The sequence below is a fragment of the Vombatus ursinus genome, unplaced genomic scaffold (genome assembly GCF_900497805.2).
Source record: "Vombatus ursinus unplaced genomic scaffold, bare-nosed wombat genome assembly UNPS02014773.1, whole genome shotgun sequence".
NCBI lineage: Eukaryota > Metazoa > Chordata > Mammalia > Diprotodontia > Vombatidae > Vombatus > Vombatus ursinus.
Window position 1 is genome coordinate 7339757 of NW_020954551.1, and position 26360 is coordinate 7366116.

General features: G+C 39.1%; 1 protein-coding gene across 2 annotated transcripts in view; it reads left to right on the forward strand.

Moving 5' to 3' along the window:
• Window positions 1–26360, forward strand: part of PTPRG (protein tyrosine phosphatase, receptor type G) — a 790321-nt gene that overhangs the window by 209801 nt on the left and 554160 nt on the right. The window lies entirely within an intron of this gene.

The window sequence follows — 26360 nt, forward strand, 5'->3', positions numbered from 1 at the left end:
GAGCCAAACGGTGTGTACAGTTTTATAGCTCTTTGGGTTTAGTTCCAGAATGTTTTCCAGAATTTTGGAACCAGTTCACAACTCCACCAACAGTTCATTAGTATATTTTTTTCCCCCTTCAACCAATGGGGTAGGGGTGAGAGTTGAAGGTGGTGGTGAGGAACTGTTCAACTATGCTCTTCTGATCTATGCTGTGTTCTTAACCCAGGAAGGACCTTTGCTCCCTCAAAGCCATGTACACTAGCACTTCTCTTGGCCCTGGAATTATGACCAGGGCTCTTGAGTTACTGACCACAAGATTTAGCAGCTTTGACCTCAGAACTCTGGAATTTGACTATAATATTTCTGGGAGTTTTCATTTGGGGATCTCTTAGGAGGTGATTAGTAGATTCTTTCTATTAAAATTTTACCCTTCATCTAAGATACTGGGGCAATATTCCTTGATAATTTCTTAAAATATCCTGTTTAAGCTCTTTATTTGCTTGTGATTCTCAGGTTGTCCAGTATTCTTAAATTATCTTTCCTTGATCTATTATCAAGGTCAGTTGTTTTCCCAATGAGAAGTTTCATATTTTCTTCTATTTTTTTTTATTCTTTTCATTTTGTTTTATTGTTTCTTGGTGTCTCATGGAGTCTTTTCTTCATTGAATTTTTGTGTCTTTTTTACCATTAGGCCAATTATGTGTTTTAAAGTGTTATTTTCTTGAGTATTTTTTGCAGCTTTTCTACCAAGCTGTTGACTATCTTTTCATAATTTTCTTGCCTTACTCCCGTTTCCCCCCAATTTTTCCTCTACAACTTTTATATCTTTCTTTGACTCTTCCAGGAATTCTTGTTGGGCTTGTGTCCAATTAGCATTTTTCTTTGAGGCTTTGGTTGTAGCTGCTTTCACATTGTTGTCTTTTTCTACGTTTATGTCTTATTCTTCCCTACCACCGTCATAGCTTTTTATGGTCAGTTTCTTTTTGACTGTTGTTGTTTGCTCATTTTGCAGCCAATTTCTTGATTTTGAACTTACGTTAAAGCTGGACTTTGCTAACCTGCGAGTTGGAAGATACTGTCTCAAGCTTTAGGCTTTCTTGTGCTGCTGTTTTCAGAGCTACTTCTGAGGGTCTACAAGTTTTCAGCGCTTCCAAGGTGGTGTGATCTGGGGAGAGGTGTGGTCACTGCTCTCCTGATCTATGCCCCGGTCTTAACCCAGGAAGGACTTTTGCTCCCTTGAAGCCACAAACCCTAGTGCTTCTCTTGGCCCTGGAACTATGACCAGGGCTCCTGCTCCTTTGTGACTGACCACAGGTGCTGCTCCTTTCCACCGTGGAACGGTGACTCAGAATTGCATCTGAGCGATAGAGTTGTCAACCAGCACCAGCTGTAGCCGGTGACAGCAAAGGTTCCCCCCAATCTCTTTCTGTCCCTTTTATTGTCCGTTCCCCTTACTGTCTCTGAGCTGAGAGCTGGTGAAGCAGCTGCTGCTACTGCTGATGCTGTGTTCACCATTGCTGGCCATGTGTATGTGAACTCTGGACAGGCATCCATTCCACTGTCATGGCCCTTTCCTGTGGACTCTTAAGTTTTCTTAGGCCACAAAAATGTCTTACCTTGACCTTTTGTTGGCTCTGCCTCTCCAGAATTTGATCTGAGGAGTTATTTAAAAGTTGTTTGGAGGGGAATGTTGAGAGAATTCAACTGTGTTGCTGCCTCTGATCTGCCATCTTGGCTCCCCATTCATTTGTTTTTACCCTAGCAGCGTTGTCCGAGTTAGCAGAGAACTAACGCTCGTGGCATTCTCAGACAACATGAGGGGAAGTTTTTTATCTTGGCATATTGATAGGAGATAATACAATTTGATCCATTGAGCCCAATGGTTTCCTACAAATAACAGAATGAAGTTAGCCAGGAAGTCCTAATTGTAACATTGATCCCAATGGTCTCAGGCAATTTGGGACTGCTCATAGTGGAAAGATTGTAGGGTCAGGAAGGCCTGGATCTGAATCTTGCCTTGACATTTACTAGAGGGGTGACTGTGGGATTTTAGTGAATCAGTTAAAACAATTCAGTTAAATAGAATGAGGCTCTATTTCCTGGGCATAAACTGGGGCATAATGATATCTGTATCTCATAAAGTTGTTCTGAGACTAAAATTTTAAAAAAAGTATGCAAATTGCTCCGCAAAGTTTTAAGTGTCATTTAAATGACTGTTTTTGTTATTACTTTTATATTCAGTTAAATCCAACTTTAAAATATAATCCCAATTTTAATCATCCAGAATTGTTCATTTCTGGTTGAGGAATTATGTACCAAACAGAAAAGATTTGGAGATTCAAATGCATCCTTTTATATATTCTGGGGTACATGCCAAACTAACTTATAGGTCGAGCTAAATTATTGCATGTAAAAACTCAGTTTATGGCCTACCCTGGCTGTCTAGTTTCACATGTTCTTCACACAGGCAGCTGCTTCTGCTGCTTCGCCTTGGCCTGCTGTTTGAACAGTTGCGAATGGGTGGCCCATTTCCTGCTGGAGCCTGCAGGGGCTTGGAAAATGTCTGTCGACTTCCAGCTGCTACTTTGGGCAGTCAGGGAACAGAAGAGGGCCAGGTTGAGCCCCACCCATGGGCAGGAACAGGTGGGAGCAGGAGTTGGGCTCGGGGGCTGGAATTGAGGCGGCACAGAACCCAGCTGCTGGCATACAGAATATAGAAGTCATCTTCTCTTGGGGAAGGATTTTTTTAAACAATTACTATAATAGGACATCTTATTTCAGTGGTATATGCAAATTCTTGATTGGCACGAATGCGGACTGCCTCCCTGGGAGAAAGCACAACCTGTCATACACTTTAGTCAACAGTTACATGAATTGCTTTCAACAAAAAAATTAATAAATAACCTCCCCTTGCCAGCCATATTTTGGGTGATTAGCCTTTCAGAAATTAGCTAGGTTGGTGCTAGTAGGACAGCATGCCCCTGGACCCATCCGGGAAGCTTTTCCAGCTTGCTGTAGTATTTACCAAAGTCTGAGCTTCACTGGAATAGACTTGGAGCTATTCTATATCATGATAAGAACTGACGTTTATTTAGCTCTTTAAAATTCCTAAATGCTTTATGTCTATCGGCCCAACTTGGTTTTTGGAGGATTTGGCTTTGAATCATGCCTTGAGACACTTGCTAACTGTGTGACCCTGGACAAGTCATTTAACCTATGGGCCTTAATTCCTCCATCTTCAAAATGGGTAGATTAGCTTAGGTAGCCTCTCAGGTCCCTCCAGTATTCATGATTTTAGTGTCTTATTAACTTCTTTTTTCTCCATTCTTTCAGATGGACTTTGTGTGGCACAGTGAACGGTCACTGACCCGAGGCCCGAGGTCAGATCCTCTCTCGGACACTTATTACCCATATGACCCTGGGTGCTTGCCCTGTCCCTCTGTTCACTTATCCATAAAATGAGATTGGACCCGTTGTCTTCTAAGATCCTTTCCAGAGCCAGATCTATGAGCCTATGGAGTGTTTAATTATTTCCTTTAATGATAATGATGATGGTGATACTATTTTCTTCTCCTGTCAGATAGCTTGCCCTGTTCTAACTCAAATGGGTAGAGGAGAAAATGAAATTGATCACTAAAATGACCCAATCCTTCTCATTTTTATGTACAATTCTCTTAAAGAATTTAGTAGGCATATCCTTGACCTTTTGGGGAATTAAACATTATCAGGAAAATTTACCTCTACATCTGTAATTTTTGTGGTGTGATAGAGAACAGTTTAATAGTCTGAAAATGGATGAATTCAAAATTAGCTTGTTGAAGGTCATAACCCTGTAGTGATAACTCTACTGATGAAATATTCATATCTAACTACAAAACGGTACGATATATCAATATGTTGTCATTGTCTGTCATTGTTACGTAGGGTACAGGTATATTTATGCATTTATAAATAGCTGAGGGGAAAATGAGGGTAATTACATGCAGAAAATGTAGCAGAAATTTCAGTGGCTGTGCTTCTATTAGAAAAAGGGTAGTTGTTTTTATAGGAATCTGTGGGAATAAAGTAAAGTGGATCCTACCCATTAACCTCAGCCATATTTTTGTTGTTTAAAAGCTGCAATTAAGAGGAAAATTCAGGAGATTTTTTTATACATTTTTAAGGCCTATGGTTTATGCCAGGAATTTGTTTTTTACACATGTAAAATGCAGTGTTGAATTTTGCAATTATCTACATGATTTAAGCCTACTTTGAGCCTCCCCTCTACCCCAAAACAAGAACTAAACCCTTTGGCTCAAAATATCCCCAGAATCGTCTTAAGAGATGCGTTTGTATAATCAGCAATACCAAATAAAGCCACTAACAGAATAAAAGGAATTTTTCAGATACTTCAACCTAATTAAAGGGAAAAAATCTCTTTGACCTTGGTCGAATATTTTAAGGATATATAATTTTTGTTTTTCTGGGTTTTTTTGCTTGAATTATATAGATACTTATGAAAATAAATTTTCCAATTGTGGTTCATTGGTTCTGTATATTTGATAAGTATGGCCTGTAAAGAGAAGATAGATGAAAAAATATGCAGATCACACACTTAACTGAGTTCAGCGTCTTGAGGCAGCTAGGTGATATTGTGTCCTGGAATTGGAGTCAGGAAGACCTGAATTCAAATTCTCCCTCCTAAGCATATTAGCTGTGGGAACCTTGATGAATAACTTACCCTCTCTCAGCCTCAGTTTCCTCATATGTAAAATGAGGATAACAATAGCACCTACTACACAGAAACTTGTACACAATGTTTTGTAAATGTCCAGTGAGAAAAAAACACTTTTCAAATCGTAAAGTGGTATATGCTAGTTATTACTATGACTACAATAGCTACTGTTATTTCTACTACTATTGTTCCTAGTACCACTGAATTGCCTAGGTATAGAGAAAATTTTTTTTTAACCAGGTGAGCAGAGTTTTTTTTTTTTTAATTCCCATAAATCATCTAATGATACAGAGTTATTTGAAATTTCAGCTCTGTGTCAAAAATACCACCATGTACAAATCCCAACTGTTTTGGTCTGGACACAAGACAAAATTTTTACAGTAATCCCAGTTTGTCTTCTGTCTCCAGATTCCAATATGAGTCATCAGTAAGATATGACAGCCAGGAAGTTTGACGGGGTGATAATGCCACTGTCCTGGAGCTCAGATTCTCTCTCTGAACTATAATATTTAGATCTGATGCCCCATTTAGGAAGGGATATTGATAAATTGAAGAGTGTCTAGCAGGGTGGTTCAGTAGATGGAGTGCCAGGCCAGGACTTAGGAAGACTTGAGTTCAAATCTAGCCTTAGACACTTAATAGCTGTGGGATCCTGGGCAAGTCACTTCACCTTGTTTGCCTCAGTTTCCCCATCTGTAAAATGAGCTGGAGAAGGAAATGGCGAACTGCTTCAGTATCTCTGCCAAGAAAACCCCAAATGGGGTCATGAAGAATTGGCTGTGACTAAAATGACTGAACAACAACAATTCTAGTATGGAGAGATCAGGCTAACAGTTAAAATGATAAAAACACTTGAGGCTCCTACCTTATAAAGAAATAATGAAGAATTGGGGCTGTTTCAGTCGGAGAAGATTCCTGGTGGACCTGACAGCTGTCTTTAAATATCCGATGGGGCTTTCCTACCGTTGTGGAAATAGACCTATTCTGTTTTCTTCCCAGAGCAGAATTGAGAATAGTTGGGGTAGAAGCTGAAAAGGTGTAGTGTAAGCCGTCTCAGCCGTTCTCACATACTGGAGGTCTTTAGGCAGAGACCGTGTGACTGCTTGTATGTGCTGGAGAGAGGATTCCTGTTCAGTTGCGGGTTGGACTCATTGACCTTTGAGTAAAATTTAGTACTATCTGGTGCTTCAGAATCCGGGATTCTTCTTTCTTGTGCCCTCTTTTCCATTCCATCTTAGATCCTCTATAAGAGGCCTAAATCTCTCCTCCCCTTTTCACTCTTTACCTCTCCTCACCTCAACTTAGAGCCAGTAGGATTTTGTGATTCATTAGAATGTAAACTTCTTGAGAGCAGGTGGTATTTTATTGTTGTCGTTGTGTCCCAGTGCCGAGTATGTAGCATATAGTACGTGGTGTGTATGATATTAAGTAGTATATAGGACATTAAACACATAAATATTAAATTAATTAAATGCTTATTGTCTAATGTTGAACCTGTAGTATTTGTTAAACTACCCATTTACACTTGTTGATAAATTGGACTCAGTCACATGAAATCCTTACCTCAGACATATATATATATGTATATATAATGTGTGTGTACACACACACACACACACACACACACATTTATTAAGTGAGTATTTTGTGCCAGGCACAGTGCTAGATGTGAAGGATATGAAGACAAAAACCAAAATGGTTCCTACCCTCTTGTAATTTTCCTTTCTTTTAGGGGAGGCTATAAGTACCCATATAAGAATATATAAAGAAAATTATATATATTTATTTACACGCATATCTATCTATAACAATAAGCACTTATTAAGTGCCTATTATTACTAGATGTATAAAGACAAAAAGGAAATAATCTCTGCCTTCAGGGAGCTTACATTCTATTGCCAAGCCTTTTGACTGGTCTAGTTCTGGTTTTTTTTGAGGTCAGAATGGCATTGAGGATACGGATACAAAATATATACATATGGCTGTGCACGCTTCCTTCTTTTTATTTTTTCTCATTTAATTATGGAATCCAAAAGCACAATCTTTAAAAAACATTTTTTTGATACCAAGCCATCTTCCCATCTTTCAGTGCCCACAGTGGTTGCTGAGAAATGCTGGAAGAGATTTGCTTTATGGTATAAATCAGTCTGTAATGACACTGAACTGTGCATCCTTTTTTTTCCTCCTTCAGAGTTTATTTTTTTCTTCTTTTTCCAGTGTGGAGTGGGGCTGAGGGGGGAGAAGATGGTATTGTTAGTACTTTTTTTTAATGTGAAAGAGAAAAACTGGTGTTCCAGCAGACCTCATGGCATGGGAGCTGCATGATTGTCTCTTAACACCATCCTAAATGGGGCTTAATATGGTGTATGACGGTGTGTTGGATTTATGTCTACACCTTGCAAAACATCTCATTATTCATTTGTCCCCATCTCTATAGTATTTCCTCTTTGAAGAGCTCCAAGAGTGTTTAAAAAGCACAAACCAATTTTCTATGATTGCTGCAAGAAAGTAATAATAGAAGGGAGAACATGAGCCCATCCGCAAGATAGAGAGGGGCATTGTCCTTGGGTGCTGGGTGATGGGAATGATGTTTGCTCTAGAAGTGGGTTCCAGCTATCTCTGCTGCTTCATCACCTCTCCTTTTTGGGCTCTGGAGCTGCAGTAATGTTTCCATTAAGCTGCAAACATGCTTCATGTCTGTTGAGTTCTTGTACTAATATGCCTTAGAATTATTATCCCCTGTCTTATTAGATGTGGAGATTTAGAATATGCAAAACCTGAAAGAAATTAGCCTTCTCTCTTTCAAGTCTCCCCAGGGGAATACAATTCTTTCCACACTCTAACTGTGTTTAAATGAAAAGGGGAAACTAGATCTGTGTTAGATTTGTTCCAAATTACGTTCATGGTTTTCTATGTGTGGATTCTGCTTTTACCAGACAAAGTACAGTTACAATTTCTTGGTAAATATAACAAAAGGAAAAATAGCAGATAATTGAACTTACCTTTGCAAAGGCTTTCTTTCCAATTAATGTTAACTAAAAAGGCCCTCTACACCCAATCCTGAAAGGCATGTTTATGAGAAAGAGTTGGATTTCTTTCATGTAGGAAATCATTATTTCTTCATAGAAGAAATTAATGCTTTTATTTGTGTAAATAATATTAATAATAGTATTTATTTATACAGAGTTTTAAAGCTTACAAATCACTTTTTTTCTAATGACCCTGCAAGGGTGGTAGTACAAATATTATTCCTTCCATTTTACGTATCAGTAAACTGTGATTCTGAGAGTTCATGTCAAGGCCTGTGGTCACAAAGCTAGGGACTCTGGGAGTTGTATTTGAACCCAGTTAATTAATCGATAAGCATTTATTAAATGCTTTCGATGTGCCAGGTATTATATTAGTCATTAGGGATATCAAGACAAAATGAAAGTGTCTTGTCTTCCAAAAATTTGTATTCTAATGACAAATTTCCCACTTTCGGGTCCATAATTATTTTTCTGCGAATCGCGTGTGAACTCCTTGGTAACCCTTAAGTCTGATATTTCCTTAGCAAGGTAATAAAAACAACAACAATAATAATGATGATGATAACTGCATTAGTATAGCACTTTAAAGTTTATAAATATGATCCTTACATAAACTTTACAAATATGATCTCACTTGACCCTCACAGCAACCCTGAGACACTTACTAGGTGTATGACCCTGGGCAATTTAACCTCTGTATGCCTCAGTTTCTTTACCTGCAAAACAGTGATAATAACAGTACCTACCTTGGAGGATTGTTGTGAGGATCAAATGAAATAATACTTATTTGTAAAAGTGCTTAGCATAGGGCCCTGCACATAGTAAGCACTATATAAATGTTAGCTGTTATTTATTATTGTTGTTAAGTTGCAGATGTCAGTTATGAAGGCTATATTTACATTAATTTATATTTTCACTTGAAGACTATGTGAATTGCTTGATTTTAACTCTTGAGTTAGGTGGCTCAGTGGATGAGTCAAGAAGACTTATTTTCCTGGGTTCAAATGTGGCCTCAGACACTTACTAGCTGTGTGACCCTGGTTAAGTCACTTAACCCTGTTTGCCTCAGTTTCCTTATACGTGAAATGAACTGGAGAAGGAAATGGCAAACCCTCTAGTATCTTTGACAAGAAAACCCCAAAATGGGGTCACGAAGAGTCTGAAACGACTGAACAACAACAACTTTGCACCATATGTGGACTTGCCTTTCCTTCATTTTATGAAGTTGCTTGGAGTTCATTTCTGTGCATAGGTTGTTCTATTGCTAGGCTAGACGATGAAGGTGCTGAAGAATAAGTAACCCTTATTATGTCTCATTTCAGTGATCCTTGAAGTCAGGAGTTTCTTTCTATACACCACGGCTCAGGATAGATGGTAACTGCATCCTTGTGGCCTGTCTCATTATTGCCTTCTGGGGAGGGGGTTCCTGTTGGCCCACTGACCCGATGGACTCCAAGTATCTCCTTTAGCTTATTCTGGGCTTTAACGTTCATTCCTTGGTGGAAGTGCTTTCATTTGGGAATGATGGACACAATTAGATGTCAGTGGTTCTGCTGGAATTGTTAAGGTCGATTTGTTCGTGCTGAGTCTTTAAAAGGCCGCTTATTGACTTGATGATCTGTAAAACAGTCACTGTTCATTATAAGAATTACATTTTTTTTTAAACTGAATCTTTGCCTGATCTGACTGGTCTGGAGAGAACTGTTGTATCACATTCTATTTCTGGCATTAACTTTCTAAATTGAACAATTTAATCTAGAAATTGCCTTGCTATTGGGCCCTTTCTTCTTGATTATGGATCTGATGGGAATATATTTACTTACCTTTAAAGAGTCTGACCAAAAGACAAATTTTTCATGTATAGGAAAGATACTAGCAACTCTTTTCGTAGCCTAATACTATTTGACTCTTACTGGTTAGTCATGCAGGAGTAGTCTACGTTTGGCCCCCTCTGTTCTCTTACTAAACTAATGAGATTTACTTAGATTCATTGCTGGATTTTTTGGTTTAATTTGTTGTTTTGTTTTTGTTTTTAAGCATGTCAGGCCCAAGAAATTGGGTGGGAAAGATGAAAATAATAGATTCAGAGCTAGAATATACTAGAAGGACCAATCCCCATAATTTGTAGATAAAGAAACTGAGGTACAGAGAGATTAATTGATTTGCTTGGACCATAGCTACGGGTGTCTTTGGCAGGATTGGAACCCAGGCCTTTCTAACTCCCGGTCCCATTCCTTATCTACTATCCCATATTGACCTTAGAGGGAGAGAGCCCTGAAAACACATGGTCCCTTCAATCATCTATACCAACTTACTCTACCAAGTAAGTGCTACCTCCTAGAGGACATGAACACTGTCACTAGGCACATATGTTCTCCCTGAAGGAAGAAAATGAACCACTTTGTTTGACAATTTTGGTTCTTTCCTGTCAAGTATTAGATTTCACATGTTAGATCTGTTACTCGCAGAATTGTACCTAAAAACCTGTTTCTGGTAAACTTATGAGCAGCCAAATCCAATTTTAGGCCAGGGCATAAAATGTGATACAAAATGATACAAAACTCAGAGACCCAATTCTCTTCCCAGTACTTGCCCTTTGTTTTTACAGGATTTTTAATGGGGGACAACCCATTTTTTAAAAATTGGCAGCCTGACTCTGATCCATATTTCACAAAGTTTTAAAGTTTACATTCTTTTATCTTCTATAATGAAAGTGAGTCTAAGCTACATCTTTCATATGTGACTTTAAAATATGTTATATATTCTGTATATGACAGATTATAAATGCATAAACTCTGTGAGCCTCATATACATACATACACACATATACATGTGTATATACATAGACATACACACATGCACACACACATACACACATAGGTGATAATACCTCATAACCTAACCTTTTAATTTAGTTTCAGAAGTAGAAGAGTATTATGGAATAACATTTTTTGTCCTCTACAGGTCCCTGCTAGTTCAAAAACTCCATGATTCTATGAGTTTAATTTTAAGTCATTTTCTCTTTTAGCTTCAGTTATTTGCCTCATGATTTAATTATCTGATGAGCAAAAATCTGTCAGAATGAGCCATTCATCCCCCTTAGAGGTGGAAACGTTGACTGATAGGAGGATAAGTCTTTGTATACAAACAGCTCGAGGTAGAATGAGTGTGAAATCTCATTTTCAGCCCAGCCTCCCTATGATTTATGAGCTTGGTAGCAATAGGATTTGAGTCTGAATGAATTATAAATCAGTCTCTCTCTGTTTTCCCCCCAGAAATGCGTTTTTTTTTCAATTAAAACAAAAATAGCTCCAAAAGTCCAAAACCTTGTTATCATAGCACCAATAAATTATTAGTGAAAACAACAAAAATAGCTGATGTAACTTTGTCATTTTGCAGGGCTTCCCTGTGATGTGCAAACTTGATTCTTATGCTGTACCCTGTGCTGTCTTTTTCCAGTGTTTTCTATCCAAGATTCTCAGCTCCAAAGATCAGGGTATTTCTGGGTTTTTTTTCTTGTTTGTTTGTTTGTTTTTTTTTCAGAGCATGTAACTGAGGCAGAGAAGTTAATTCTTTTTCCTCTCACTCAGGATTGATTTCATTCATTCCACCAACGTTTGTTAAATACCTGCTATGTGCTGGGGACTGGAAATGCAAAGGCATGAATAGAAGACTCTCTGTCCTCACATTCTTTTGAGGGGAGGGGGATAGAATGTATGTTCCATGCAAAACTAAGTACAAAAAATATACAAACACCTAGGAAATGAAGCAGTTTGAAGGCAGAGGCTTGACCTATGTGAAAGGCAAATGACTGGTGTTATTTTCAGGAGATTATTAGAGCCTGATACAGTGTTGGTAGAAAACATATGGTAAGTATTTGTTGACTAATTAGTTTATTTCATACTGCCTTTTTCTCTCGCTGTTTGTTGTCAATATAACCTAATGCAAACAGGAAGAGAGAATAAGGCATGGCTACATGCTTTCATAGTTAAACAAAGTCCATAAGCTGGAATGTCCCAGCTGGTGTGGTTATATTTAAACTTTGTTGTTTTTTTTAATTTAAAAAAGATCTCTTTTGCTTTTTGCATCATATTAGGAAATAAATGTTACTTCACCCTCCTGTACCTAAAGAGATAAAGAATAAAAAAAGGATAAGGACGAAAAGCAATTGAAACTAATCAACGTATCAGTAAAGTTCCAAAAATCCACTCACCTCTGCAAAGAAGGGATGGAATTGTAATCTCACATCTGTTCTAACAACCCAAGCTTGATTCTCTTTAAGGTTTGCATAGGACTCTACATAAATTATTTCAAATTTGCTCATCCTCTCAACTACCCTATCTCCGAGGGAGGCATTCTTATTATCCCCATTTTACAGAAAAGGAAACTGAGGTTCAGAAATTAAATGATTTGTTTAGGGCTACACAGCTCGTGAGTGTTTGAAGTGGGATTTGAACTGAGATCTTCCTGGCCCCAAATCTAGCCCTCCAGCTCGTAGGCCCTGCTGCAACTAGGTTCTGTCTCCTGGGAAGGGTCAATAATTGGAAAGCTATTAACCAAGTCATTTACTCTGGTGTGGGAGAATAGAATTTGTGGGAGGCTCTTTGTGAAAGAACTGTGGTGATGGTGGGAATGGGCTGTATTCAGAGCTGTAGGACCTGGGTTCAAGTACTATCTGTGTGTTCTTAAGCGAATTACTCCCCCATTTTACACTTAGCTTCTTCATATGTAAAAGAAAGGGATTGGATTAGTTAAAGGTCCCTTCCAGTTCAATATCCATGAAACAAACTGTGGCATAGGATATGCCAGAGATTTAACTGTAAAAACACTCAAAATGGGCCATTTGATTCCAATGATTTTTTTTTTTCTTTTTTGAGTTACTTTGTTCATGTCTGCAAAATTGTTTGTCAAATGATTTCTCTCTTCCAAGTACCGGGGATGCAAATTGTTGATCATGGACATACCTCGTTATGTGAAAGCATTTGATGGAAAAGACATAGTTGATATGTAGGATAAATCATTGCCATTACTTACTTTCTCAGCCAAATGTGATTTGGTCTTGCTTGATGAGTTATGAGCCATCCATGTTTGACTACCTTGGTTTTCTTACCATGCTTAATGGAATTACAAAAACAGTAGCTCGCATAGTGCCTGGTATACAGTAGGCGCTTAATAAATGCTGCTTGCTAGATTGAAATGGTTGGTGAACTTGTTACTTTCCGATTATATACGTTGTCAAGTTTGACACTTTATTTTCTTAAAAACTGAGCTTGATTTCCCTCCTTCAGGGTGAGGTAGTTGTCTGTTACCTCCACGTACTCTCCCCTTCTCTCTTGCTCCAAACTGCCCTGGCTTTGCTGGTGAGTTCATGTCGCGGTATACAGTCTGTTGCAAAGACAGCCTGTATACTTATTCATCTTTGGAAACGTGAGATTCCATGGATGCCTTATTACCTTTTAACTGTAATTGATGGTGAGGTAGAATAATTTGCCTCCTCTCCCCGGACTTTGGCTTTAGCCAGACATCATGTCTCAGGAATGTGGGCCTCAATAAATCAGGTGACTGGAATGAAGAGGTGACTTTCTGTTTTAAATAGAACTGACCCAACTTGAGTTAAAAATGACCTTCGAAGTCATTTAACTCCCCTGGGCCTCAATTTTTTAATATGTAAAATAAGGGATTTGGACTATATGACTTTTACCATACCTTCCAACGCTTCCATTAACAGTTATTGTCTCAATTTATAGAAGTCATTTTAGATCCATTTATAAGTGCATCCTATTGTCCGTTGCCTGAAGAGTCTTTCCTAAAGAGAACATTGACCTTTAAAAGATGTGGTAGAAACATTTGGACTGTACTCATTAATGCTTGTCCCATCACCTCCTCCCATTACACCAAGCTTTTTCTTTACCCTTTCCTTAAGAAAAGGACCAGACCCAAAATCACAATCATTTTGGTTTTCTCTAAAGACAGTATCAAGACCTTCTGGTTTCAACATTCCCACCACACTAAATCAGACATATATACGTAGATATTTTTTCCCCCTCACATTCAACCATAGTCGAGAGCTCTGACCTTCATGGAAGAATGTCATAAAAATGAGTCAATCAGACATCTCATGGCTCCCAGTTGGTTTTGCTGTCCCTTTTCCAAAGCTGCTCAGAAAGATAATTTTGGTACAACGTAGTCACAGTTGGAAATGGACTTTTTTTTTTTTAAATCACTATATAGATCTGATCTTAATTAGCCAATAAATTTCCATTGAGTGTTTGGATGAAGTTACTTGAATCTTTACCGTTCTTTCCTTTCATTTGAACTCTCTGTAGATTGGCTCCACTTTTCCACCAAGAACTTGCTTGCTTTTATTTTTGATGGCCTTGCTTTGGGGAAATTGGGTTTAGAGGATGCATTTGAGGGTATTTCCTTTCTTTCAGGTTTTTGTTGTTCTTTCTGGTTGCCATCTGTTCTTAATTTTTAAAGTTTATTTACTGTTTCAATGCAAATCTATACATTTTTATAACTTTCAATTCTTTTTTCTTTTTCTTTTTAACACCATGGACCAAGTTTTCAAATTCTGGCCTGTGAACAGGTTTTAACTCTTTGCCATAGTCAACATGCCGCCCATGCCTTGGATGGTATCTCTCCATCTCTTAGGTCTCTTAGCAGATGTTAGCTGTTTAAATATTTCTTTGTTGTTGTATAAAGTAACAGTGAAATGTAAGACGTCAGAGATAGCATGCTTTGCTTATACAAGAGCAGATTGCAGCCCTCAAGTTTTAGCATGTGATTCCTAAAAACATGTAGCGTTCCCTTATGTATCTAAACCAGAATTTACAGGCTTCCATATTCTGCAGGAATGAATGAAACTCATCAGGTTCTAATCCAAATTCTCCTGCAATATGGAACATACAAAGACAACTTGGCATCTTGCTCAGCAAAGTCTTTTTTTCTGCATAGGGAGTTTTTTTTTTTTTTTTGATGAGCTGAGTGTTGGAGGAATAAGAGAGAAGGGGAAGGAGTAAGCATTTATATAGAGCTTTCTATGTGCCAAGGACTGTCCTTTACAGATATTATCCCATTTGATCCTCACAACATCATTTTGAGGTAGGTGTGGTTATTTTCCCCATTTTTACAGTTGAGGAAACTGAGACAAACAGAGAGTAAGTGACTTGCTCAGGGTCACACAGTAAGTGTCTGAGACTGGATTTGAACTCAGGTCTTCTTGACACCAGGCCCAATGTTGTTTCTACTGCACCACCTAGTCTAAAGCTATAAGAAACCTCAAAGGACATCTAGTTCTAGCCCCTCCCTCGTTTTACGGTCAGTCAGTCATTCAGCAAACATTTATTAAGGGTTCGTAGGGGCTGGGCTCTTGGGATGTGAGTACAAGGAATGGGACAATATTTACTCAACAAAGAGTTTCCATTTGAATGGAGGAGAAAAATGTCACACACATATAAATACAATATAATCCATTTATATTTATATAATTAATATCATATGTCATAAATATCAAGGGAATAAATAGAAATATATACGATGTAGTTCAGCCCATGGAGGTATGAAAGTTGAGGCACTCTAAGTTGGGGAGATCAGGAAACATTATGCAGGAAAGACATAAATACCTCACACACTTCAGATGGTACCTGGGCTGTGTCTTTAAGCTGCATTCATAGAAGAAGAGACTGAGGACCCCCAGCCAGGTTAGGTGACTTGCCCAAGATCACGTAAGTAGTGTTAGAGATAGGATTCGGGCACAGGTCTAATGACTCCAAATCTAGCACTCTTTCTACAGTTAATGGCACCCAGCCAGGGCTGAGATTTGAACCCAGGTCTTCTAAGCCTAAGCCCAGTGCCCTTTCTGTGTTGTAATTGCTGTGGGTTACATCATTTTCTCAAAGCAGCCAAGGACATAAAGATTTATGTGCGTGTATCAATGATAAAATTGACCCTTCGATTGCATCTGTGTCCCTAGCCATCATTGTTCAGATGCCTGAGGATAGAAAACGTGCCGTTACTGTTCCTGTCTTATGATTCATGAAATAAAAATGTCAAGAGACCCAAATATCCCGTTTGCTTCCTGTATGGTCCTTCCCCTCCCCAACCACTCCCTTCCCTTTCCTGCATTCAGAATTGGGAGAGAACGTTGGGTTTTGGGGAAATCCCAGGTGATATAATTATGTTCAAGGTGATTATCAATAGAAGAGAAATTACCTTAATGACGAACCTATTCAGTTTGTCGACTAGCAGGGACTCGTTCATGGCTTAAAACTAAATGAATGTCTCTAGGAGACAAGGGAGTATTTTCTAAATGTTAGTTCCTGAGTAAGATTAAAGAGCGTGGTGACTCTAGGGGCCAACCAACAGGAGTTATTTATCTGCTAGTCCATACTTAGATAACTTGTGTCAGGTTCTCTGAGCATCTGTGGATGTTTCATCTTTGCTGCAGTGATAGGAAAGGGAGATTGTAGGAACGTGTCTGAGAACAAAAACATTGTTGGTACTTTTTCCCCCTTATGTGACTCAAAACAAAATTGCAATGTAATAAATAATTCCATTGACCCTTTGGTTAATAGTCATAAGAGGGGAGTCATTAACTGCAAAAGACAGGAGAGCTGGTGGCTGCAGACAGGAAGACTCTTAGTGGCTACACGTCAGCTGCCTTACGGACTCATAGCATCTTAATTGGTTTAGAATTAAAGGGTAAATGCAGTGAAGCCTTTTATATATCTATATCTATAGAGATCTAGCTATATCTATCTATCCATCTATCCATCCACCCACTCATCGATCCACCTGTCTGTCTGTCTTGTCTGTCTGTCTGTCTGTCTGTCTATCTATCTATCTATCTATCTATCTATCTATCTATCTATCTATCTATCTATCTATCTATCTGTCTATCTATCTATCTATCTGTGATTTCATCAGTATAAGCCTATCATAGGTAACAACTCTTTCCACTGAGGCAAAAAAGCGACTTATCTATCATTTATCATCTTAGAGAGATGTCTAGGGTCACTGAACAGTCAAGTGAGTTGGGTAGGGTCATACAGTCTGGATGGATCTGCCATGGAACTTGACCTCACGTCTTCTTCACTCCAAGGCTGGCCCTTCTATCCATTACACCTCTGCTCCTGCAAAAATAGGCTGCCTCAATAATACTTTAGTCCTGTTTCACTGAAGGTTTTCATCCTTGTACTCTTTGCCAACCTGACCCTTCCTATCACAGTTTCTTCAGTTTTTACTGATACTTTAAAAGAGGCATTGGGAAACTAGAGTATGTCTAAAATGGGGATTCTTAGCCTTGGTGTCTGTGAATTTGGTTTTTCAATATTTTGATCACTGTTTCAATACAATGGGCTCCCCTTGTAATCTTCTGTATTTTATTTTATGCATTTAAGAAGAGGTCAATAGTCTTCATCAGACTCCCTGAAAGGACTATGACACAGAACAATAGGGCCATGAGAAGGTACCTGGTGCAGGGGTAAGATGGAGAAGTCTGAAGAGAGCAGCTCGGTGGGAAATAAAGAGATGGCTGGCCTAGATTCCATCTCAGATACTGGGAGGAACTCCCTGCCCAACCGTCCTATCAGAGAGGCCCCAGGGACAGAGGGTACTGCAAGGAGGTGTAAGAGCCATGGCTCATGTGATCTTGCAGGATGAAGAGATTCCTGGTGCAGTAAATGTAAAAGGGTGTTATATGAGTTTTGGAACTGGACAGATTCATATGGGAGTTAAAGAACCAGAAAGGTATAGTTTAGAAAAGAGAAAACATTAAAAATCTGATAGCTTTATTTATGTATCGGTGGGGCAGGCTTGGCCAGGTTCCTTCTAAATTCTGATATATTCTATATTACCAGGGGCTAGTAGAGTTTTCAACTAAGAATAAAAAGGCCTAGAAATTATTACTCTTGTTGTGGTACATCTTCTCATTCTCATTTCCACTGTGGAGGAGACAGGGAAGGCAACTTAGAGACTTGTTTTAGGATAGAAATTTTGGATAGATGAAAAAGATGTGGTTTGGTCCATTCTCTTTCAGACTGGAAAACTCTTTGCGTGACATTGGGGGCCAAAGCATTGGTGCATTTTCTTTTTAGTGAGACCATTTGCTTTTCTCCTTAAATACTGTTCAATAGGCCAATCAATCAACAAGTATTTATTAAGCATCTTCTCTGTGCTCTATTAAGTGCAGAGGATACAGCATTTAATGAAATAACTAACAACTAATGAACCTATGCTATTTAACCAACAGCAACTAATTAAATAAATACTTGATGAAAAAATTAGCAAATAATAAAGAATGAAATTATTCCTACTCAGATACGGTACATATTCTAATGGGGAAACGTATATATAAAAATATATTCATGATAAAACAGTTAATTCATATATGTATGAATACACAATTATATGTATGTGTATATATCCAAAGTAATTAAATACAGTAATAATAATAATGATGATGATAGCTAGCATTTATATAACATTTTATATGATTTGTAAAGTATTTTACATTTTTCATCTCTTTTGATTCTCACAAAAAGCCTGGACGTAGGTGCTATTCTTATCATTCCATTTTTACAGATGAGGAAACTGATACAAACAGACTTTCCCAGGGTCTGAGGCAGGATTTGAACTCAGCACTTCATGACCTCAGGTCTGGTTCTCTTAAAGTACCAAACCACCCAGCCTGCCTCAAGTACGAGGTAATTTGTCAGGAAGAGGACATTAGTACTTACTTGACAGAGAATCAGGTGAAAGAGAGAGGGTATTCCAGGCTTGGGGCATAGACTTGTAATACAAAGTCTCGGAGGTGAGAAATGGAGTATTGTGTGTTAGAGGAAATGGGTGAGTAGTTTTGGAGCCAGCTTGTGAAGGGCTTTAAAAACTATATAGAGAAGTTTATGTTTCATTCTAGAAGCAGTAAGAAGCGGTTAGAGGTGACCAGGTAGGGGCCCACTCTTAAGGAAAACCAACTATTTTTTTCCTGTATTATTTGGGCACCCCACTATGTAGCTCATGATTGCCCAAAGGCTAAGCAAGGATGCCAAGGCCCCCACCTGCTGGCCTCAGCCTTTATTTGCATCCTGTTTCTCTTTTCAGACCCTTTATTCCGTTGAAATTACACAGTGCTCCTGTACTCTGTATTTTCTTGCTTTTAAACCTTTGCTCAGTCCGCGTCTCCTACTATCATACTGCTCACCTTTCTGTTTCTACAAGAAATAAAAATCTATCCAATCATTTAAGGCTTAGTTCAATGCCATCTCCTCCAGAGAACCGTTCCTAAGACTCCTAATCCTTCCCCCGCGGAGGCCCAGAAAGCCAGACATGGGCTGGCCCTCCTCTGGGTCACATTTCCATTTTTCCTATGGTATTTAACATAGGCTGCCTTATATTATGCTTCATATAATACCTTGTACTATACTTAGTACACACATGTTTCCTGCTCCCTACTAGCTTGAAAAAACCCTACGTGGGTAGAGGGTCTGAGTTATGTTTTGTTCATCATCCTATCTTTCCTCAGTGCCTCGAAGATTATTTTGCACATAGTACATGCTTAATAAGTACTTGATGAATAGATTAATAATAAATTTCATATATGCATATACATATACATGTATATATATGACCATGTCCCAAAAGTCTTATTACAGTTTTAATGTAGGTGCTATTAAGGCTTAAATCTACACCACGACTTTAGGCCCCCCCTGTATAATTCTTTAAGACTTATTTTCAGTACTTTGGTCCACTTTTCATATATTAGCTGTGAGATGTGGCTTTAGATCAATGAGATAAAAAGTGTAAAGCACTTGACACAGTGCCTAGCACATAGTAAGCACTTTATAAATGTTAGCGATGATGATGGTGACGATGATGAAGATGAATCATTAAAAAAATGGACAAAATACACAATTATAATACAAAATACAAAGTGATTTCGGGGGAGAGGGGTGAAACTCTTGCCAGCAACTTTTAACCATGGACATCCCAGAAAAAAAAAAAAAACGCTAGACTGAGCAAATGTCAAAAGACTGATGTTTCAGACTTGACTCAGTGACCCACTTGTTAAAGTTCAGTCTCTGGGTATATGACTTTACCTCTCTGGGCTTCTGTTTCCTCTTCTGCAAAAACAATGGGCATGATCTCAATTGATTCCTAAAGCCATCTAGTTCTCCAACCCTGACTCATGGAAAACATCCCTCTCTAGCAGACCAGTTGTGCTTTTTCAACTCCAAGTGAAAGGGAAGGGGAATGCAACCATCTATCCTTGAAGGCTGAGCAATTCAGTGAGATGATCTGTGTCATTTTTGTTAAATACAAACCTCCTTTTCCTCAGTGGCAAGTTTGTCCAAATTACCTTGCCTTCACTTCACTGGTTTCTGTGTGTAGGCATAGTGAGCTTTCTTCCCAAAGACTAAACCTGTTCGGCATATTCACAAAGATTTGAGCAGAGTTTATTGGCTGGAACAACAAAATACTTCTTGACGATTGTAGAATTACATTCCAATTCGGCGTAACGGACACTGAATGCTACAGAAATGCCAATTGGGCAGTCTGCTGCTTTTTTTCTTATCTGTTCTTTGTGGAACATGTGTGGATAAATGACAACCAGTTAATTCTTTTTTAGTAGGTTAAGAGCGCCTCTTGAAAGGGTGCAAATATAGCTGCCATCCAATTACTTTATCGTGGGAGAGCTAGGCAAAAAGCTGTCTGCAAGTTACTGTACTTCCTTTGAGACATACCTTGTGTAGATAACCATTTCTAAGCAAGAAATAAAAATTCTGAAAGGTACTTTAAGCTCCTTAAAAGAAAAAAAAAGCATGTTCTTTATTTCATCCCCAAGTAGCTTAACTGGGAATAAAGAAATGCTTCTTTCAATGCTTCTGAATGTTCTCAATTTTACCTTGGGACCAGAGGGATATGCTCCTGTGGGCGGCTTGTATGAAGACATCAGATTTTTAGCTTGCTAATGTCTTTACTTAATCAATAAGTTGATCAAAAATAGACAGCACGAGTTGGCTTCAAGGCCTCCAGGAGCTGTACTAATTAAATTATCTGACTTTGTGGCTTGGCCCTACCTTAGGGAATGGGATGGAGCAAACCAGAGTAGAGTTCATTGGACTTGCCGCTTGTCTGGTTGGCAGAGCTGGGCCACGGTAGGCACCACTCCAGCAGGTAATGAATTGTCTTCTCTTGAGTGTTATTAGTGGCAATCTGGTTAATCAATCAATTAATGAGTATTTATTAAATGCTTACTATGTGCCACGCACTGTGCAAAGAATGAAACAGTCTTGGAAAGAGCGTCTGTTTTAATGAGGAAAACAGCAAAGACTCTTAACTTTGTTGTTCTCTTATGTCAGCCCTGCCCAACTCTCCATTACCCCATTTGGGGTTTTGTTTTTTTTTTTTGACAAAGATACTGGAGTGGTTTGCCATTTCCTTCTCCAGCTCTACTTTACAGATGAGGAAACTGAGGCAAACAGGATTAAGTGACTTATCCAGAATCATACATGTAAGTATATACATAATATTGCAGGTATATACAAGGGAGCTAAATGTAAGATAGTTTGGGAGGGAGGGTGCTAGCATTTGGGGGCATCAGGAAAGGCTTCATGTAGAGTAGGAGTTTTTAGCCTTTTTTGTGTGACCTGTGCCCTTGAGAAGCCTGGTGAAGCCCATAGACCACTACTCCCCAAAGTAATGTTTTTAATTAATTGAAGGAAATAATAAACTCAAGTTAATGAAAATAAAGATGATTTTTTTCCCATCCAAGTTCATAGATCTCTTGAAATCTATGGTCTGAGATCTCAGGTTAAGAATCTCGGATGAAGGAAAAGGTGGTATTTCAGCTACCCTTTTAAGAAAGAAAAGGACTGAGGCAGAGAGAAGAAGAAGAATACAATGATGACTTTAAGGATGGTGAAGCACTTTATGAATATTACATCATCTTATCCTTGCTATAACCCTAGGAGCTAGGTGATTTTGTTACCTTCAGTTTGTAGATTAGGAAATGGGGGCACCCAGAGGTTAAGAGATGTAATTTTCCAGGGTCACCCAGCTAGTGTCTGAGTCACAATTTGCACTCAGATCTTCCTGAAGCTAGGTCTGACACTTTATCCACTGTACCATCTAGCTTTCTGTGAAGAATAGAGGGCAGTGTGCATAATAGAATTTCTAGATCCTAGTAATATAGAAACCTTACAGCTATTAGAGACTGAGCCTGTCATAAAACCAAAAGCTTATACACTAACCAGGAATTTCTTTCTTGAAAACTGTCATTTCTTTTCTTGTGGATTTAATAAAATATGTAATAGTCATCTTCCAGACATGCTATGTCTTAGGCATGCAACTATGTGTGTATATAGACATGCACACACATATAATGTGTACATGTATATGTACATACATATAATATAGGTGTATACACATGCGATATACACAGGTTGTATGCATATATATATACATGTGTACTGCCCACACATGCATATATGTGTGTATATATATATATATATGTTTGCATATATGTACACACATAGATATGTAGTCCTTGCCCTGAAGTAGCTTAGAAGATTATTAGAGAGATGCTACATATACACACGCAAGTATAATACTAGGTAAAATAGAAGCAAGTGCCTAGAATGGGTTAAACAAGGAAGACTCTATTATTTCTGTCTTGTGTGTGTGTGTGTGTGTGTGTGTGTGTGTGTGTGTGTGTGTGTAGTGGGAAGGACTGATTCCTGAAAGGCTTCATAGAGCATAGATTTAGAGCTGGAAGGACCTCAGAGGACCTCTAGTCCAACCTCTTCATTTTACAGATGGGGAAACTGAGACCCAGGAAGGTTGACAGACTTGCCCAAGGTCCTAAGACTTTCAATCCAGTTCTCTTTATTCTGTGCCTTACCGCATCTGGGCTTCAAAAGACTGGAGATCTTTCTGCAGATGAGGCTATGGGATGAGTCCCTTCCAAAATGAAAGTAAGAAAGCAGGACAAGCTTGGAGAATAATCAGCAACCTGAAATACTGATTCTAGGAAGTGTGACCTCAGGCTGGGAATGGAAGATTCCAGGTCTGGAAGGCCTTGAACCTTAGGGTAACATTTATTTGATAAACACTGGGTATCAAACAGAGGGTTTTTAGGAGGGGCTGATGGGATCATATTTGTTCAGTAGAACCCCCTGAAGCCAGCAGGGGAAGGTGGAAAGAGAGCTGGGTCTGTAGCCTGAGCACCTGGTGTCTAAGCTCAACTCTGCTATCAGTTTGGCCTTGGGGGAGTCCCTTATGCTCTCATGGTCTCACGATTCTCCTTTGTAAAATGAAGTAGTCGGAAGAGATGACCTCTGAGGTCCTATGATCTAGTCCAAACCTTTCATTATATTGATGGGGAAACTGAGGCACATAGAGGGTGAGACCATCTGGGTATTAAGAAACAGAGCTGGGATTAGAACTCGAGTCCTCTGATTCAAGTCAGCACTCTCTGATGTCAAATGCTTATAGCTTTCCTGTGCTATATTAAGCATTTGTCATAAGCTATAGGAGGTAAAATCTTTTTCCTTTAAGGGTATAGCTTACGTATCTGGAAAGCCAGTCATGGCACGACCCAGGCCATAAGATAATAGCTTTAGAGTAGGAGGGGCTCACGAAGTGGCTTGCTGTTTTTTTACAGATGAGACCTCGGAAGGACTTCTGAGTGCCTTCACCCAGCTGCTAAGTGACTTGTCTGAGATGGGGTTCAAACCTGGGGCTTCCTCCCTGGAAGTACAACAGTCTGCCCCACTACCCCAGACTGCCTGTTATCACTGAAATTTCCATTGGAGTTTATTTCCCATTCCACGGGGAGTCTGTTGGGCACTTATGGAAAACCGCTTTGCCCGAACAAGACCAGGCTCATTCACAAAGACTGGAACACAGGATAGAAGGGGAGCCAAATTACAGTTATCAAGGCACGTATGCCAAGAAGTTTGGCAATAGGTCACTTAATTTTCGTAGGCTCCTTTCTCACACCAGGCAGAGCTGTGCCTCGGTCTAGCAACTTCATGCCCAGAAGGTTGTGGGTAGTGTTAATTGTACGGTGCAAACTAGTTATTAAAGATATTTTTAGGCTAATCCTCATTATCCTTTGTTCCCTGAGGGTGACACCTGACGGCTTTCGCTGCCCAGAAGAGTAAATTTCATTGGGAAACATAGCAGCCATGACAGGCACTTGGATATTGATGGCTGGAGCCTCCTTAGCATCCCCTTTTAAAGAGGCATCAGTCGTATTGATTCCCTGAGTAATTATGTTGATTGATAATAACAGGATCTACCTTACTGGGTTGTGCAGAGCATTAGATGAAGTAATGGATGTGCAGCAATTTGTGAATCTTAAAGACCATCTGAATGTTGTCTGTGATTATTATTACTAATAATAATGAACGTTGATGTAGCTCTTATATTATTTCACTTGAAAAACTGGAAACACATGGGACTGGCATTTACCACGGGCACAGCATTGGACCTAAAATCTGAAACACCTGAGTTCAAATCCAGCCTGAGACACTTACTTGCTATGTGATCTTGGGCGAGTTCCTTGCCTGTCATCTGCCTCAGCTTCCTCATCTGTAAAATGGGGATAATAATAGCACCTACTGTCTAGGGTTGCTATGAGAATTAGATGAGATCATGTTTATAAAGCAAACTTTATGTTACTAGCTATTATTTCTGTTTGTTATCGTTATTGTTATTGTCTGGAGACATAGCATAGAAGGAATCTCAGTGTGGCTACTGGTCCAACCCCCTCAATTTCTAGCTAAAGAGTCTTATCTATGGCCCAGGGAAGAAGGTGGCATGCATTTGGTCACAGAGGTGATGAGCATCAGATCAGATGTAGAATTTGGACCCAGCTGCTTTGATTCTAGAGCAAAGCGTTCGTTCCACCATATTGTGCTGTAAATCCCTTAAGGGGTGTAGACATATGAACTCTGAAGGGCACTCTATTTGCTATTTTATTGACGTGAGCAACTTCGCCAGTGAGGAAACTCCGTCTGACTAATGTAGGCCAGCGTTTTCTTTTGAGACTTTTTGTCTTAGAGAGCTGCTGAGAAGTTAACTGATTAGTCCACATCATATAGGCAGTATATGTCAGAGGCAAGACTTGAACCCAGACCAGCTCTCTGCCCATTACCCTCTTTTGCTACATACATATGAGTTACTTTTATTGCATTTACCCAAGTCCAATAGGAACTGAATTCTTCCTTCCTTAATGCCAGCACAAGTTAGAATAAAAGGGGGTTTCAAACAACCATTCTTGTTCCACCCATGGGTCAAAACGTCTTGCAAATCACTTGTCTTTGCATTTAGCATAAAAATGCCAGGCCTCATCTTCACTCTCTCTTGGCACTTCTCTTGATTTTTACTGCAGGGTTTACTGACTGTCTCTCGAGAAAAAAAATGTATCTTCATTAATCTGTCACAGAGATGAAAAGACGTAATAAATATAGTTCATCTCAACTGGTTCTTTTGTTTTCTTCTGAACCATGGGTGCTTCAACATTTATCAGTGATCTAACAGCCAACTCTGAGACCTGAAACTTTGCCCCCTCTCCCATCATCCTTTGAATTTTCTTTCTTCACTTTAACTTTTGCGATGGCATATTATAAAAGAAGACAAGAGTTTGGTTTCTTTTTTAAGACCAAAGCTCCGCTCATCAGTGGTCCAAGTCTTTTGCCTCCCTGCTAATGTAACCAGTGATGCTGGTGAGTGACAGATTGAAATCTTTGCAGTTATTGTAGAGTGAGCATCTCCCATCTGCAGGTGATGCGAAGGTGAATCCCAAAGATTTGGAGGTGTTATTTCTCTTGTGTCCATGAATACTTTTCTGGAATCAAACTTTTAGGCTATATATAGTTATATAATACATCTCTTTCTTCTTCCTACTTGAGATTATAGCTTTATAGCTGGCTGATGTGGACAATGAGACTCAGAAAGATCGAATGATGTGCCCAAGGTCACGCAATTACTAAGTGATAGAATTTGAAGCCAGGTTCCTGACTCAAAATTCAATATTGTTTCTACTATACTTTCATCTTCCTTCTCTTCTTCCTTCTCCTCCTACTCTTTCTCCTCTTTCTCTTCTTTTTTCTCCTTTCTTCTCTTCCTCCTCCTCATCTTTCTTCTCCTCTTTCTCCTCTTTCTCTTCCCTTTCTCCTTTTTTTCTTCTTTTTCTTTTTCCTTCTCCACTCCCTCTCCCTTCTTTTGTTCTCCATTTTCTCCTTCTCCTCTTACCAGATGTGCCTCTGTTTGCTTTGTTCCATAAGTACTCGGTAACTTCCATTTCCACTGATGATGTACCCGGTGCCAGCTGTACTTGGTGTAGTCACAGGCTGGGTGTGGGGAAGAAGGAAGCACCCAAGCTCTTTGCCTGACAAGTCAACCTACATGGTGAGGGTGGCTGTAGAATGTAAGTCCTTGAGGGGTAAGGATTGTAACCATTTTTGGAGAATGGTGTTCCTAGAGCCTGTTCCACACAGTAGGCACTTAATAAATGCTTGTTGACTTCAGCTGAACTGAGCGATAAGCAAAGATGATTAACACAAAGACTCCTGCCTAGATACAGTTTCAAATCTAGTGAGTGAGTGGGAGGATAGAGACAGTTTCAT